General features: G+C 50.7%; 2 protein-coding genes across 13 annotated transcripts in view; both read left to right on the forward strand.

The window, feature by feature from the left end:
• Positions 1-16,563, forward strand: part of LOC127033278 (zinc finger protein 345-like) — a 64,126-nt gene that overhangs the window by 30,642 nt on the left and 16,921 nt on the right. The window lies entirely within an intron of this gene.
• Positions 1-16,563, forward strand: part of LOC127033269 (zinc finger protein 585B-like) — a 139,462-nt gene that overhangs the window by 18,412 nt on the left and 104,487 nt on the right. The gene's annotated exons all lie outside the window — the stretch shown is intronic.

Genomic DNA, 16,563 nt, shown 5'->3' on the forward strand with positions numbered 1-16,563 from the left:
TCCATTGCTGGGACTGGCTCCGGCAAGAGGGCTCTGGAGGTTCAGAACCAGGCAGCGGTTTAACACCAGAGCTGTGTCTGCATCAGCAAGTCCCCTACAATGCACAGATCCTGGAAGCCCCCCTTGAGGCGGTGATAGCTCCTCCCCTCCCACAGACATCTGCATCTCCCTGGGGGCTCAGTGGCCATGTTCCCATCTGTTCAGATTCCACATCCACATAATTACCAGTGACCATGTTCCCACCCTTTGGGATTTCACAGTCCCCCAGCTCAGCATGGGGAATGTTCTTTGTGACAAATACACTATTAATACTCGAGATACACCCTCATCTTCCTAATTTCCCTCCCTGAGCAGGATTTCCCATTCCAAAACCTGACCTGATCGCCTGGCTGGAACGAGGGGAAGAGCCGTGGGTCCCGGATATTCAGATCTCTGAGGAATCGGAGATCCCGAGAGGCAGCTGCAGAGGTGAGGAATCGGTGAAACTGACACACAAACCATCTGGCAGGTGAATGAAAGAACTGGGACTTCCAAAGGTGAGCTGTTAGCAAGCTCCGCGGGCTATGTTTCACCGCACCCAGTCAGGCTGTAGCCAGATGGTATGGTATCATCATGGCAGATACCACCTCTGGTTTCCCACCCATCCTTTAGCTGTATGGAGTTTCCTCCCTGACTTTTCTTGCCTAGCAGCACGTAGATGTGATGTGGAGGCAGAATCCAATTTCTCCATCTCCCCAACAGTCACTGTGGTGTGTTTTCCCCTCTGTGCTGTTCCCCATTCTGTCCTTTCTCCCCAGCACGGGGAATGACTCCTGTCCGGATTCTCTCTCTCCTCTAGCAGTTGATGAGACTATGATGAGTGAGAGCAAGGAGAAGAATCCACCAGAGGAAGATCCCGAGAAAGTGGAACTGCAGGGGAACTTTTTGAGAGGAGCTGAAGGGAATTTTTCCCAATCCTTGGAACAGGGAAAAGCTTGGAGGAGTCGGCAGAGATCAGAGAGGCAGCTGGGAAACCACCCAATAAAGAAAGAGGATGAATCCGTTGAAGGTGGGGCAGGATGCAAGGACCCCAGGGAAACCACAGCCCTGCAGACAAATCACAAGGAAAAGAAACCTTATAAGTGTATCAACTGTGGGAAAAGTTTCAATCAAAAATCAAACCTTATCATTCATCAGAGAATCCACACAGGAGAGAGACCGTATAAATGCCTGGACTGTGGGAAAAGCTTCAGTCAGAGCTCACACCTTATTGCGCATCAGAGAGTACACACAGGAGAGAGACCCTATAAGTGTCTCAACTGCGGGAACAGTTTCGCCCAGCGATCCATCCTTATCAGACATCAGAGAATCCACACTGGCGCTAAACCTCACAAATGCCTCGACTGTGGGAAAAGTTTCGCTCACAGATCAACCCTTAGTTCACATCGGAAAATCCACACAGGAGAGAAACCCCACAAGTGCTTGGACTGTGGGAGAAGCTTCATTCAGCGATCAGCCCTTACTACACACCAGAAAATCCACACAGGAGAGAAAGTCTACAAATGTTTGGACTGTGGGGAAAGTTTTACTCAGCGATCAAACCTGATTTCACATGAGATGATCCACAAAGGAGAGAAACCCCATAAATGCTTGGATTGTGGGAAAAGCTTCCGTGACAGCTCAGACCTTCTTAAACATCAGAGAATCCACACAGGAGAGAGAATCTACAAATGCCCCGACTGTGGGAAAAGTTTTACTCAGAGATCAACCCTTACGAGACATCAGAAAATCCACACTGGAGATAAACCCCACAAATGCCTCTACTGTGGAAAAAGCTTCATTCGGAGATCAACCCTTACTACACACCAGAAAATCCACACAGGAGAGAAACTCTGTAAATGCTTGGACTGTGGGGAAAGTTTCACTCAGCAATCAAATCTAATTTTACATAAGATTATCCATAAAAGAGAGAAACCCCATAGATGGTTGGATTGTGGGAAAAGTTTCATTCAGAGTTCAAACCTGATTTCACGTGATATGAGCCACAAAAGAGAGAAACCCCATAAATGCCTGGATTGTGGGAAAAGCTTCCGTGACAGCTCAGACCTTCTTAAACACCAGAGAATACACACAGGAGAGAGAATCTACAAATGCCTGGACTGTGGGAAAAGTTTCACTCAGAGATCAACTCTTACCAGACATCAGAAAATCCATGCCGGAGACAAACCCCACAAATGCCTCAACTGTGGGAAAAGTTTCACTCAGAGATCAACCCATATTAGACATCAGAAAATCCATACTGGAGATAAATCTCACAAATGTCTCAACTACAGGGAAAAGTTTCATGCAGAGATCAGACCTAATTTCACGTGAGATGATCTACAAAAGAGAGGAAACCCAAAAAGGCTTGGACTGTGGAAAAAGCTTCAAGAACAGCTCAACGCTCACTAAAACATCGGCAACACCACACAGGAGACAACTCTTAGAAATACCTTGACCGTGGGAAAAGATTCAGTCAGAGCTTACCCATTATCATACATTGAAGGGTCCCCACAAGAGAGAGGCTTTGAATGTGGGGGAAGCTTCATTTGGTGCTCTAGGAGTATAAAGCAGCAGCAAACCCACCCAGGGTAGAGACCCCTTAGGGCAGGGGTTGGCAAACTACGGCCCGTGGGCCAGATCCTGCCCCTCAGGGCTTTGGATCCGGGCCACAGGATTGCCCCCCTGTGGTGCCGCAGACCCCGCGCCGCTCTCAGAAGCAGCTGGTACAACATCCCTGCGGCCCCCGGGCAGGGGGACAGAGGGCTCTGTGTGTTACCCTTGCCTCCAGACACTGCAACCCGCAGGATTCCCCTGCCATGGAGATAAGGAGGAGGACACTTGGGCCAGGCCCCACCTTCACTCTACACACCTGTCCCCATCCCCCATCTTCCACCTGCCCCTGGGCTGGGCTCCCTCACTCCCTGCAGGGGGAGTGTCCCTGGGTGCTGGTTACACCTTCCCTCCCCAAATCCCCCAGGGCGCTTGACTCTGGGGGATCAACAGTTAAGGGACCAAGGTGATGGGTTCTGGGAAGAACGCTGGGGATTGAATGGTTAGGGCTGGTTTAGCTGGGAAGCGGGGGGAGCTGGGTGCTGGAGCTATCGAGTGTTTGGGGATGATGGGATCAGAGGTGAGGGAGAGCACAGGGGTAGAGAGGTGCTGCCTCATCACTCACCCCTCTGCCCCTTCTCCCTGCCCCCGCTGCATTCAGACAGCACCACTGAGAGGTACTGATTCCCACAGGGCCTTTTGTGTGGGGAGAAGTAGTAGGGATTAGCTAGCACATATCCTCTGCCCCTCCCCCACTCTTCCTGGTCAAACTGACCCTGAGCATCTTACTGATTCTGAGCCCCCATTAGCAAAGTGATTGTCTCAGTCATTAAGTTCTCCTGCGGGGATCTTGTCCCCTTCCCAGATCCTCATCTCTCTGTCCTCCAGGGTGCTTTATGGAAGGCTGGGGCTAGCGCACCCTGTGACAGACTGAACTTTGGGTTGAAGATCTAGTTTATCAGCTAGAAAAGGGAACTTCTAATGAGGGTAGGTCCTAGTTCAACCTTTCTGATTTTGGTTTTGCACACGACCATGTGACTCCATCCCTCCTGTTTCTGTTTGGGTCTCTTGTCTCTCTTCAAATAAATTTCCTTTTCTTTTGCTGTCAGCAAATTCCAGTGCTGTGTGTGTGATACCAAAGCAGTGGTCTCTGGTCAAATGGGTCAAGTGATGCCATGGGGTTCAGCCCAGACCAGGAAGGGGTCCTGTCATCGCCTGCCCTGTAGCTCTGGGTGTCTCTCTATTGTGCAGCCGTGATTCAGAGCCCTCACACCAGGAGCCTGTGCACAGCACCAGCGCCTCTCACTGGGTTCCACCAGCTTCAGTTCCTCTTTGCCAAGTCACCCCAACTCACACCCCAAACCTGAGTCTCCCCAAAGCCGGCTGCCGTGTAGTGTCAGAGCCTCCTGAGCGTAGCACTCACAGAACTTCAGTAACTTTGCTGCTCTCTTAAAGAGACAGCGCACAGCCCCATCCTGTTAGGTTAGCTGAGGACTTGCACTTCATTGTGATCTGCAGCACCGAGATGGTTTGTTGTAAAACTAAAACTAAATGTATTCGCAGGAACCTAGGATTAAGGGCCGGCTTCAGGGGTTTTGCCACCCCAAGCAGCCCCCCCCAAAAAAGGCCGCGATTGCGTTCAGCAAGAGGTCCTTCGCTCCGAGCGGGAGTGAGGGACCCTCCGCCAAATTGCCGCCGAATACCTGAAAGTGCCACCCTGCTCCGGAATTGCCGCCCCAAGCACCTGCTTGATAAGCTGGTGCCTGGAGCCAGCCCTGATTAAGGGATGTCTAGTAAGAGTGAAAGAAATACAAAAGGTTACGGACAAAACGTGCTTTGAAACATACATTTAACTGCAGCAAGTTTCCAGCTTGGTCTAAGCAGGTTTCTTGCGTAGATTCAGTGTCTGGGGACTTTCAGCCCTCTTGTCTGGAACGTTCCACTTTTCACAGATGTACAGGAGCTTGGCCCTATGGTATCTGCCCAGTAATGGATGGCAAGGTGACTGTGTCTTGGTTATAGTTTCTAAAGTTCAATGATCTCGCTTCAGGAGGCAGGAAGTTTTTCTGCAGCTGCTGCTTCTATCTCCCATTGAGAGTGGACAGTGGCATCCAGGGCTGGCCTTACCATGAGGTGAACTGAGGCGGTCGCCTCATGTGCCAGACTGTGGCGGGGGGGGGGGGGGGGGGGGGAGGGGGCGCCACTAGGACCCAGAGTGTAGAAAATTGTGTTGGCTGCTGGTGCATATGTATTCTCTCTGCTCTAGATGCACAGAGATGGTGGAGTGCTGTGCTGGGGGAAGGAGGGCACAAGAGATATAACAGGCAGGCAGGAGAAAAGCTGAGAGGGAATAACAGAAAGCAGCAGGAGCTGCAGGGAGAGAGAGGAGGAGGAGGAGCCTCTTATGTATCTCTTGAGCACCCCCAGGATCCTGGACTGATTCACACCAGCTTCTCAGGCAGCTTCCTGTTTCCTGCTGCTTCCCTGAACCCGCTTGAGGAGAACAGGCAGTCAACTGAAGTAGTAGGAGCCAGTTAGGCCCTTAAGACTCTGATATATTCCCTCACTCAGGCCCTGCTACCAGCCTGCTTATTTGTCCCCTTCAAGGGAGTGTTGAGAGCCACTCTAGCTGGCACAGAACAGCAGCCATGAGTGAAAGAATAAAACGCCCCTTGGGGCAGCATTCAGAAAAAGAAAGAAAGCAAAGGAAGCTTTTCTGTCTAAGCAGGAAGGAGCTCTCCTGAGATACATAGACACAAATGTTCACGCTGAGCCTTCCGGCCCCAGTGAGGATGTGAGTGGTGAGGAGATGCCTGATCTTACAGTTAGTCAGAGTGCAGGTGATCTGGCAGCTACTGCAGCATCCATATCTCCATCTCGGATGGAACCATGCAGAGTCCTGAAGAAAAGTGTAGCTCAGAGAAGGGTGTGGTGGAGGCACAAGAAACAGCTGCTGCGGAGTTTAGTTCCTTAAGTCTAGATGATCCAAGACTGTGGACCCACTTGAGCAGTAGCCTGAAGGACTTCCTTGTACTGCATGGGCCACAGCAAGTGAAAAACTTCATGTTCCCCAAAGACAGTGAAAATAGAAGTTTCCATCCAACACATTACTGGCGTGAAATCCTCAATGGTGACAAAGTGGAGAGGCCATGGCTTATGTACTCAAAAACCCAGAATGCTGCATACTGTTTTTGTTGCAAAGTCTTCCAGTCTAATGTTCCAGCCACATTGGGTTCTAAAGGAACAAAGGACTGGAAAAATCTGGCTAGAAATCTGGCATGCCATGAGAAGGCATCAAATCACCAGAGAGCATTCCATAGGTGGAAAGAGCTTGAGATGAGGCTAAGGTTAAAGGTCACCATAGATGATCAGTATCAAGAGAAGAATGCATAATCTTTACTGGCAAAATGTTCTGAAAAGGCTCATTGCCATTGTGAGAATGCTTGCTCCCCAAAACCTAGCAATGCATGGCACTTCATATCAGCTGTATGTGCCAAACAATGGAAACTTCCTTGAAATTGTGGTGCTGATGGCTGAGTTTGATGCTGTACTCCAGGAGCATCTAAGAAGAGTCATCACCCAAGAAACGTACACACACCACTACCTTGGAAAAACAGTTCAAAATGAGCTCATACAGTTACTGGCAACAACAGTCAACCAGAAGATTGTGAAAGATCTGGAGTCAGCAAGATATTACTCTGTTATTCTGAACTGCACATCAGCCATACAGGAACAAATGACTTTAATGGTGCGTTTTGTAACAACAACAGAGCCTAGTGAAAATGTCCCTGCAATGATGACTGTCAGAGAGCATTTTCTAGAATTTATTGACATTGATGATACTACAGGAGCTGGTATGACAAATGTGCTTCTTAAAAAGCTGGAAGATATGGGAATTGCGAGAGCTGACATGAGAGGTCAGGGCTACGATAATGGCGTCAACATGAGGAAAGAACAGAGGAATTCAGACACAGATCTGAGAGTTAAACCCTCGAGCTTTTTTTGTCCCATCCAGTTCTCATTCATTGAACTTGGTGGTCAGTGATGCAGCATCAGCTTCTAGTGAGGCTGCTGAATTTTTTAATGTAATTCAACGCAGCTATGTATTTTTCTCTGCATCAACTCATCGATGGTAAATTTTGAAGCAACATCTGGGAACAGCCTCTCTGACACTGAAACCACTGAGAGCCAGATGATGAGGAAGTTGAGTAGAGGTGATAAAGCCTATCAAACACCAAATTGGGAAGATAGATGATGCCATAGTCGCCATTCTGGAGGATAATGCTATGACAGGAACTGTTTGTGGGAGAACAGTGGCAGAGGGAAATGGAATCACCAGAAACATACATAACTTCAAATTTCTGTGGCTTAGTGTTGTGGCATGACACCCTGTTTGAAATAAATGTTGTAAGCAAGAGACTCTAAGGTGTTGACCTTGATATATCTGGAGCAATGGAACAACTGGACAAAGCAAAGTCATATCTACAATCTTACTGGTCAGATGAGGGATTTCAAAATGTTCTGAAGAAGGCACAGAAGTTGGCAGAGGAATGTCACCCTTAAGCTATTTTCCTACCCATTCAAGAATACAAGAGTCACCGAAGAGGCACGAGATAATCCCGTTAGAGACCCCAAACAACAATTCAAAGTTGAATTCTTTAACCAGGTGCTAGATTGTGCAATACAGTCAGTTGAAGAATGTTTCATGCAGCTCAAGGAACACGGCAGTATATTTGAGATGTTGTATGATATTCCAAAACTCCTCACTATACCTGAAGAAGACCTACACCAGCAATGCAGGGCACTAAAGACAGTATTGACACATGATGACATGTGATATTGATGTGAGTGATTTAGGTGATGTATCTTGAAAGGGCTTTCAGTTCATTTCCAGGGCCGCCCAGAGGATTCAGGGGGCCTGGGGCAAAGCAATTTCAGGGGCCCCTTCCATAAAAAAAAGTTGCAATACTATAAAATACTATATTCTCGTGGGGCCCCCTGTGGGGCCCAAGGCAAATTGCCTACTGCCCCCCCCCACCCTCGGGGCAGCCCTGGGAAAAATATACATTTGAAAACCTTCCACATCTCAGCACAAACCCAGTTTTGAGAAAACTTCTTTTCAAGTCATCTTTACAAGGTATCACTGGTTCTCAGCATCAGCTAGTGCTGAAAGGCACTAAAGATCATTAAAAGGATTGGACAAGTATTTTCCATCAAAACTTTTTTTGGATAAAAACTAGGGGTTTTTAAAAAGCAGAAAAAAATTACAGACATCTGCTTTCCTTTAAAATTTGTTGTGGTTTTTTTTAATTGAAAAGCTGAAATTAGTCTGCCAAAACCTGAACATGGTTTGGGGTTTCAGAAATGTGTGGCCAAATATTTGCTACTTGTTGTGTTTGTTTAAAGAAACAAAAAAATTCTGCTTAAAAAAAATCCAAAACTTTTGAACCACCTCAGCATGTGACCAAACGCCTGAGACCATCCAGTCGGAGATTTTTCCAGGTTTCTAATACTCTGCTGGCTTCCTTGTCTCATATCTGTCTCCATAACTTTGGGTTCATTTAGGTTAGAACATAAGAATGGCCATACTGGGTCAGACCAAAAGTCCAGACAGCCCAGTATCCTGTCTACCAACTGTGGCCAATGTCAAGTGCCCAAGAGGGAGTGAACCTAACAGGTAATGATGAAGTGATCTCCTGCCATCCATCTCCACCCTCTGACAAACAGAGGCTAGGGACACCATTCCTTACCCATCCTGGCTAATAGCCGTTAATGGACTTAATCTCCATGAATGTGTCTGTTTCCTAGAGACTGGCTCCATGGGGTCCCTCACAAAGTGGAGACGGTTACTGTGGGTTTGTCTTTAGTATAGCGCATGTACATACTCCACGAACTGAGCATTTGAGCTTGTTCCAGAATCTGGGATGAGCCTATGTTGTGAAAACTGAAATGCTCAAAATAGAACATGCATGTGAATGGACACAGGGTGCTAGAATTAAATTAACCCAGGGGTTCTCAAACTGGGGGTCGGGACCCCTCTGGGAGTCACGAGGTTATTACTGGGGGTCGCGAGCTGTCAGCCTCCGCTTCAAACCCCGCTTTGCCTCCAGCATTTATAATAGTCTTAAATATATTTAAAAAGTGTTTTTAATTTATATGGGAGGGAGTCATACTCAGAGGTTTGCTATGTGAAAGGGGTCACCAGTACAAAAGTTTGAGAACCACTGAATTAGCCCCTCTGGAGATTTGGGGAATGCAGGGGAGGGGGTCTCCCTTGGTAGGGTTGGGAAGGAGGTAGGTAGTGTAGGATATTGCTCTTCTCATGTGATCCCTCCCTCATGGAAAAGATAACAGCTTGGCTCTTTGTGTTAAATAGCTGTCTGCAAGCCTCAAATTGCTGAATGAGCTTTAGGGTAGGGAAGGCTGTGCCTCCCCAAACAGCCTGGCCCTGCCCCCTATCTGATCCTCATCCACTTCCTGCCCCCCTCAGAATCCCCGACCCATCCTGCTCCTTGTCCCCTCACTGGCCCCCCCCCAAGACCCCCTCCCCAACCACTACCCTGGGACCTCACCAACCTCCCCTGTTCCCTGTCCCCTGACTGCTCTGACCCCTATCCACACACCCCCACCGAGTCCTAACAAACTCCTGGAATGCCTACAATCCAACCCCCCATTCCCCATCCCCTGAGCTCCCCCCCCAGAACCTCTGCCCCCTCCCTGTCCCTTGACTGTCCCCGGGACTCCTTGCCCCCTATCCAACCCCCCCTCCCCGGCCCTGCTGTTTACCCCCACTTCCCCCCCTCCCGGAGCCTCAGTGTGTCACGTTCAGGAGTGACCCTCTACAGTGCTGCAGCGGCGTGGCCCCAGCGGTGCCTAAGTTCTTCTTCGAGTGCTTGCTCATATCCATTCCAGTTAGGTGTGCGCTTGCCGCGTGCACGTTCGTTGGAAGATTTTTACCATAGCAACACTCGGTGAGTCGGCTGGGCGCCCCCTGGAGTAGTGCCGCCATGGCGCCGGATATATACCCTTGCCGACCCAACTGCCCCTCAGTTCCTTCTTACTGCCCGTGTCGGTCGTTGGAACAGTGGAGTGCGGTTTCACTGACCTCTACCTCCCTAGCTACTCGTAGTTCTCTAGTTATTTTGTTGTGTATATAGTTCAAAGTTATATAGTTAACTTTTATTGTTCATAGTTAGTGTATAGTTAAGAGGGGTTCGGGGATTATCCCCTTCCCCACACCCAGTGCTGGGGCCCATGCCCGGTTCACCGGGTTTCAAACCGTGCTCGGCCTATCATAAGCCGATGCAGACAGGAGATCCACACGACTCCTGTCTTAAGTGCCTCGGGGAATCTCACCTGACATAAGTGTCACATTTGCAAGGCTTTTAAGCCAAGAACAAAAAAGGAGCGGGACTTTCGGCTAAAGCAGCTCCTCACGGAGGCGGCTCTTACCCCTCCGCTGGTCAATCAGCAGGCAGAAACACCTCCTCGGCACCGGACCGCGCCGGTACTGCCAAGGCCTCTCGGCACCGGCTGTTGCCGGCACTAAAGTCGACTTGGCACCACTCCCTCTCCCTGAGGTCGAGACAGCCTAAGACTCCTGCTGCTTCCGTGCCACCTGCACCGCAGCCAGAGAGCTTGTCTAAGTCGGATCACCCGGCACCAACACCTGCCGTGGCACCGACGACGTCGGCACCATCGATTCCGGTCCCACGAGGGTCGTCGAGTCCGGTGCCTGTCAGTTCCCCGGCGCAAGCCGTGGTTGAGCTTACTATTCCATTCACGCTGGAGACATTCTCAACGGCGAGGGATCTGATTGCCATGACAGAGTCGACGCTGCCTCAACCCCCGGCACCGCCGATGCGGGTAATACAGTCTATCGGCAAGCCTACCTTGATAAGACCATCCTCTGTCTGCACAGCAGAGCGGCACTGTTCACGATCATGGTCCCGCAAATGCTCCAGGTCCCGTCAGTGCTCCTGCTCCCAACGCCGCTCGCAGTCCCAGTACCATTCTCCTTCTCGGTACCGGTTGCACTCGCAGCACCAGTCGGTATCCCATTCGCCGGCCCGCTACACTCGGCACTATTCCAGTTCCTGGCACCGCTCCAGGCACCATGACTCCCATAGCCACTCCCGACGTCAAGCCTCGAGATCTCGGTCGACCTCCCGGCACCACTCTGGTCGCAGGTCCCGATCTCGTTCCCAGTACCGGTATGCCTCCCGGTACCAGTCCCCGGTGCCAAGTAGGGCAAGGTCCACTAGAGACAGAGACTCTGCCCAGGGCTTTTCAGCACCTCCATGGCCATCCAGACACGCATCAGTGTCGTCCCACGCAGACAGCTCTTATGCTAAGGACCGCGATTCTGATATGCCCACCAGAGTCTTCCAAGAGACCCAGGCCCAGGACCAAGGACCCCATCAGTGGTCTTTCTGGACACCTTGGGCGTACCACCAGGCCCAAGGAGTACCAGTAGTTCCGTCCCGCTCTGTCTCATCAGAGCACCAAGTGCCGGAGGTGACGGTTAGCTGTCCCCCTCCGACTGCTGTGGAGGAAGCCCCAGTTCACTCACCGGACTCCCAGGTTCCTCTGGAGCAGGAGATTGCCCAAGAGCAACAGGCCACCCAGGACCCGCTCGTCGCCGGCATCTCCTTTTCCTCTTCTCCAGATGAGGCGGTGGCAGGAACATCCTCCTCGGGCCCTCCTCCAATCGACCTGAGAGCCCATCAGGACCTCCTAAGGTGGAGGAGGTCCCGGAGGTAGAGGATCCAGTAGTGGACGGATGCCCCCACTAGAGTGGCCCTACCGTTTATTCAGACCATCCAGGCTAATGCCGATACTAAATGGCAGTCCCCAGCCTCTATCCCTCCTGTGGCCAGGGGAGTTGAGCGTAAATATATGGTGCCCTCTAAAGGGTACGAGTATTTGTATGTCCATCCTCCTTCCTGCTCACTAGTCGTCCAGTCTGTTAATGAGAGGGAACACCAAGGCCAGCAGGCACTAGCCCCGAAATCGAAGGAGGCTAGGCGAATGGACCTACTCGGCCACATGGTGCACTCGGCAGGGGCCCCACAGCTCCGGGTGGCAAATCAACAAGCCTTGCTTAGCTGCTATAATTATAACACGGCGGTGGGTAAGTTTACAGAGATTCTCCTTCAAGACTCCCGCCAACAGTTCGCTGCCCTCTTGGGGGAAGGGAAAAAGGTGGCCAGAACTTCCCTTCAGGCCTCGTTGGATGCAGCAGACTCAGCAGCCAGGACTCTGGCCTCGGGTGTTGCCATGAGGCGCATCTCATGGCTTCAGGTTTCAAACCTCCCACTGGAGCTGCAGTATACCATTCAGGACTTACCATTTGATGGTAAAGGCCTCTTCTCCGAAAAGACTGACCCCAGGCTGCAAAGCCTGAAGGACAACAGGGTCATAATGCGCTCTCTCAGCATGCATACGCCGGTGACCCAACGCAGGCCTTTCCGTCCCCAGCCTCACTGCCCATACTCTGTGCCTAGACAAAGACAGGACTATGGCAGGCGGCGCGGCCGAGGTGGTCGCAGATGACCGTCAGGACCCCAAGGGGGCCAAAATCAAGGTCCCTTGAAACCACCACCAGGACCAAAGATAAACTTTTGAGGGTGCGCCCGAGGGCGGCATACCAGTTAAGGCCAGGATCCCTCTCCTCCCTTCTCCAACCGTTTCTCCTACTTCCTCCCGGCCTGGTCCCAGTTAACTTCAGATCGCTGGGTCCTACGCACGGTGGAGTATGGGTACCACCTCTAATTTATTTCAACCTCGCCCTCCAACCCTGTCCCTCTTCAGGGACCCCTCTCACGAGCAATTCCTCTTACAAGAGGTGCAGACGCTCCTCGCCATAGGAGCCATAGAGGAGGTACTGATGGATGAAAGGGGCAAGGGGTTTTACTCCCGTTATTTCCTAATCCCCAAGTCGAAGGGAGGTCTCAGACCTATCCTAGACCTGCGAGGACTCAACCAGTTTATGATAAAGTTGAAGTTTCGCATGGTATCCCTGGAGACCATTATCCCGTCCTTGGATCCTCGAGACTGGTATGCCGCCCTCGATATGAAGGACACATACTTTCACATCGCCATCTTTCCTCTGCAGAGGAGATACCTCCGCTTTGTAGCCAACCATCAGCACTTCCAGTTTACGGTCCTGCCGTTTGGCCTTTCTGCAGCCCCAAGGGTATTTACAAAGTGTATGGCCGTAGTCGCCACCTACCTCCGCCGACATCGGATACACGTTTTTCCATATCTGGACGATTGGCTCATCCGAGGGGCCTCCGAGACACAAGTCACTCAGCATGTGGGCATCATCAAGGAACTATTCACACGTCTAGGCCTGATGATCAATATAGAAAAATCCACTCTGGTTCCCATGCAGAGGTTAGACTTCATAGGAGCTATCCTGAACTCCAATCTAGCCAGAGCCTGCTTACCATAGCCGCGGTTTCAGGCAATGGCAACAATCATCCGAGGTCTACAGAATTTCCCGACGACCTCGGGTCGCACTTGTCTCGGTCTCCTGGGTTACATGGCTGCCTGCACGTTTGTAACCAAACACGCCAGGTTCCGCCTCTGTCCTCTCCAAGTTTGGCTCAACTCGGTATACCGACCAGGCAGGGACCCGATAGACACGATAGTCACCATTCCCTCCAGCACCCTAGGCTCCCTAGAATGGTGGCTAACTCCCTCCCTGGTGTGTGCAGGGATGCCATTCCATCCACCCCAGCCCTCAATGTCCCTGACGACGGACACGTCATCTTTCGGCTGGGGTGCTCACCTCAGTCACCTTCGTACTCAAGGCCTTTGGTCTTAGGAGCTGGCATTACACATAAATGTCCGAGAACTGAGAGCAGTCCTCCTGGCGTGCCAGGCGTTCCAGCAACAGTTGCGAGGCCATTGTGTCTCAGTTTTTACAGACAACACAACGGCCATGTACTACATAAACAAACAGGGAGGGACACGGTCCTCCCCCCTTTGTCAAGAGGCCATCCAACTCTGGGACTTTTGCATAGCCCACTCGATAGATCTGGTAGCATCCTTTCTCCCAGGCGTTCGGAACACCCTGGCGGATCGACTCAGCAAGTCTTTCCTGTCTCACGAGTGGTCAATCCGCCCGGATGTTATGCATTCTGTTTTCCAGAAGTGGGGATTTCCCCACATAGACCTGTTCGCTTCCTGCGAGAACAGGAAATGCCAGATGTTCTGCTCCTTCTAAGGTCTCTCCCTGGGATTGGTCTTGGACGCTTTCCTGATGCCGTGGAAGAGCCAGCTCCTTTATGCCTTCCCACCGTTCCCGCTGGTTCACAAGGTCCTGCTGAAACTCCGCAGGGACAGAGCACGCATCATCATGATCGCTCCAGCGTGGCCCAGGCAGCACTGGTACACCACATTGCTCGACCTGTCGATAGCCAACCCAATTACCCTGCCACTCCACCCAGACCTCATAACTCAGGACCACAGCAGGCTTCGCCACCTGGACCTGCCGGCTCTTCACCTCATCGCATGGCTGCTGCGTGGCTAAACCAGTCAGAGTTACATTGCTCTGAATCAGTACGACAAGTTCTGGGTAGCAGGAAGCCTTCCACCTGGTCAACGTACCTGGCCGAGTGGAAGCGTTTCTCCTGTTGGTGTGAAACGCTTAATCTTACTCCCACTGAGGTCTCGATCCCCTCTATTGTAGATTACCTCTGGTCTCTCAAACAGCAGGGCCTAGCAGTATCATCACTGAGGGTACATTTGGCAGCCATCTCTACCTTCCACCCAGGCGAAGGTGGTCGTTCCATGTTCTCACACTCTATGGTTTCAAGGTTCCTCAAGGGCTTGGAGCGCTTATACCCTCAAGTACGCTGCCCAGCCTCGACCTGGGACCTCAACCTGGTTTTAACCAGACTTATGTTTCCCCCATTTGAGCCGTTAGCATCCTGCTCGCTGCTATACCTGTCTTGGAAGACAGCTTTCCTCGTAGCCATTACATCAGCCAGACGAGTATCCGAGCTTAGGGCTCTTACAGTGGATCCACTGTACACTGTGTTCCACAAAGACAAGGTGCAGTTGCGACCGCACCTGGCTTTCCTCCCTAAGGTGGTTTCGGCCTTTCATGTTAACCAGGACATCTTTCTCCCGGTCTTCTTCCCGAAGCCACACTCAACGCGACGGGAGCAACAGTTGCACTCCCTGGACGTCCACAGAGCTCTCGCATTTTATATTGAGTGGATAAAACCGTTTCATAAAATGCCCCAACTCTTTGTCGCAGTAGCAGACCGAATGAAAGGCCTACCTGTTTCCTCTCAGAGGATCTCATCTTGGGTGACAGCGTGCATCCGCACTTGTTATGATTTGGCTCATATTTCCCCAAGCCACATCACCGCGCATTCTACCAGGGCTCAGGCTTCATCTGCCGCCTTCCTGGCTTGTGTACCTATCCAGGAGATATGTCACGCAACTACCTGTCCTCGGTCCACACCTTTGCTTCGCATTATGCTCTGATTCAGCAGTCAAGAGATGATGCAGCCTTTGGCTCAGCAATTTTACATTCTGCCACATCTCACTCCGACCCCACCGCCTAGGTAAGGCTTGGGAATCATCTAACTGGAATGGATATGAGCAAGCACTCGAAGAAGAAAAGACGGTTACTCACCTTTGTAACTGTTGTTCTTTGAGATTCATAGATTCATAGACTCTAGGACTGGAAGGGACCTCGAGAGGTCATCGAGTCCAGTCCCCTGCCCTCATGGCAGGACCAAATACCGTCTAGACCATCCCTAATAGACATTTATCTAACCTACTCTTAAATATCTCCAGAGATGGAGATTCCACAACCTCCCTAGGCAATTTATTCCAGTGTTCAACCACCCTGACAGTTAGGAACTTTTTCCTAATGTCCAGCCTAAATCTCCCTTGCTGCAGTTTAAGCCCATTGCCTCTTGTTCTATCATTAGAGGCTAAGGTGAACAAGTTTTCTCCCTTCTCCTGATGACACCCTTTTAGATAACTGAAAACTGCTATCATGTCCCCTCTCAGTCTTCTCTTTTCCAAACTTAAACAAACCCAATTCTTTCAGCCTTCCTTCATAGGTCATGTTCTCCAGACCTTTAATCATTCTTGTTGCTCTTCTCTGGACCCTCTCCAATTTCTCCACATCTTTCTTGAAATGCGGTGCCCAGAACTGGACACAATACTCCAGTTGAGGCCTAACCAGCGCAGAGTAGAGCGGAAGAATGACTTCTCGTGTGTTGTTTACAACACACCTGTTAATGCATCCCAGAATCACGTTTGCTTTTTTTTGCAACAGTATCACACTGTTGACTCATATTTAGCTTGTGGTCCACTATGACTCCTAGATCTCTTTCTGCCATACTCCTTCCTAGACAGTCTCTTCCCATTCTGTATGTGTGAAACTGATTGTTCCTTCCTAAGTGGAGCACTTTGCATTTGTCTTTATTGAACTTCATCCGGTTTACCTCAGACCATTTCTCCAATTTGTCCAGATCATTTTGAATTTTGACCCTGTCCTCCAAAGCAGTTGCAATCCCTCCCAGTTTGGTATCGTCTGCAAACTTAATAAGTGTACTTTCTATGCCAACATCTAAGTCGTTGATGAAGATATTGAACACCCACCTTATAGTAGCCCCATCTAAATTGTATTTGCCTAGTTTATCGATAAGAGATGTGTTGCTCATATCCATTCCAAACCTGCCCTCCTTCCCCACTGTCGGAGTAGCCAGCAAGAAGGAACTGAGGAGCGGTTGGGTCGGCAGGGGTATATATCCGGCGCCATGGCAGCGCCACTCCAGGGAGTGCCCAGCCGACCCACCGAGTGTTGCCAGGGTAAAAACCTTCCGACAAACGTGCACGCGGCGCACGCACCTCTAACTGGAATGGATATGAGCAACACATCTCGAAGAACAACAGTTACAAAGGGGAGTAACTGTCTTTTCCCACCAGTCGGCCTGGAGCTTGCAGCCCTGCCCCCTT

The sequence above is a fragment of the Gopherus flavomarginatus genome, chromosome 12 (assembly GCF_025201925.1).
Source record: "Gopherus flavomarginatus isolate rGopFla2 chromosome 12, rGopFla2.mat.asm, whole genome shotgun sequence".
NCBI lineage: Eukaryota > Metazoa > Chordata > Testudines > Testudinidae > Gopherus > Gopherus flavomarginatus.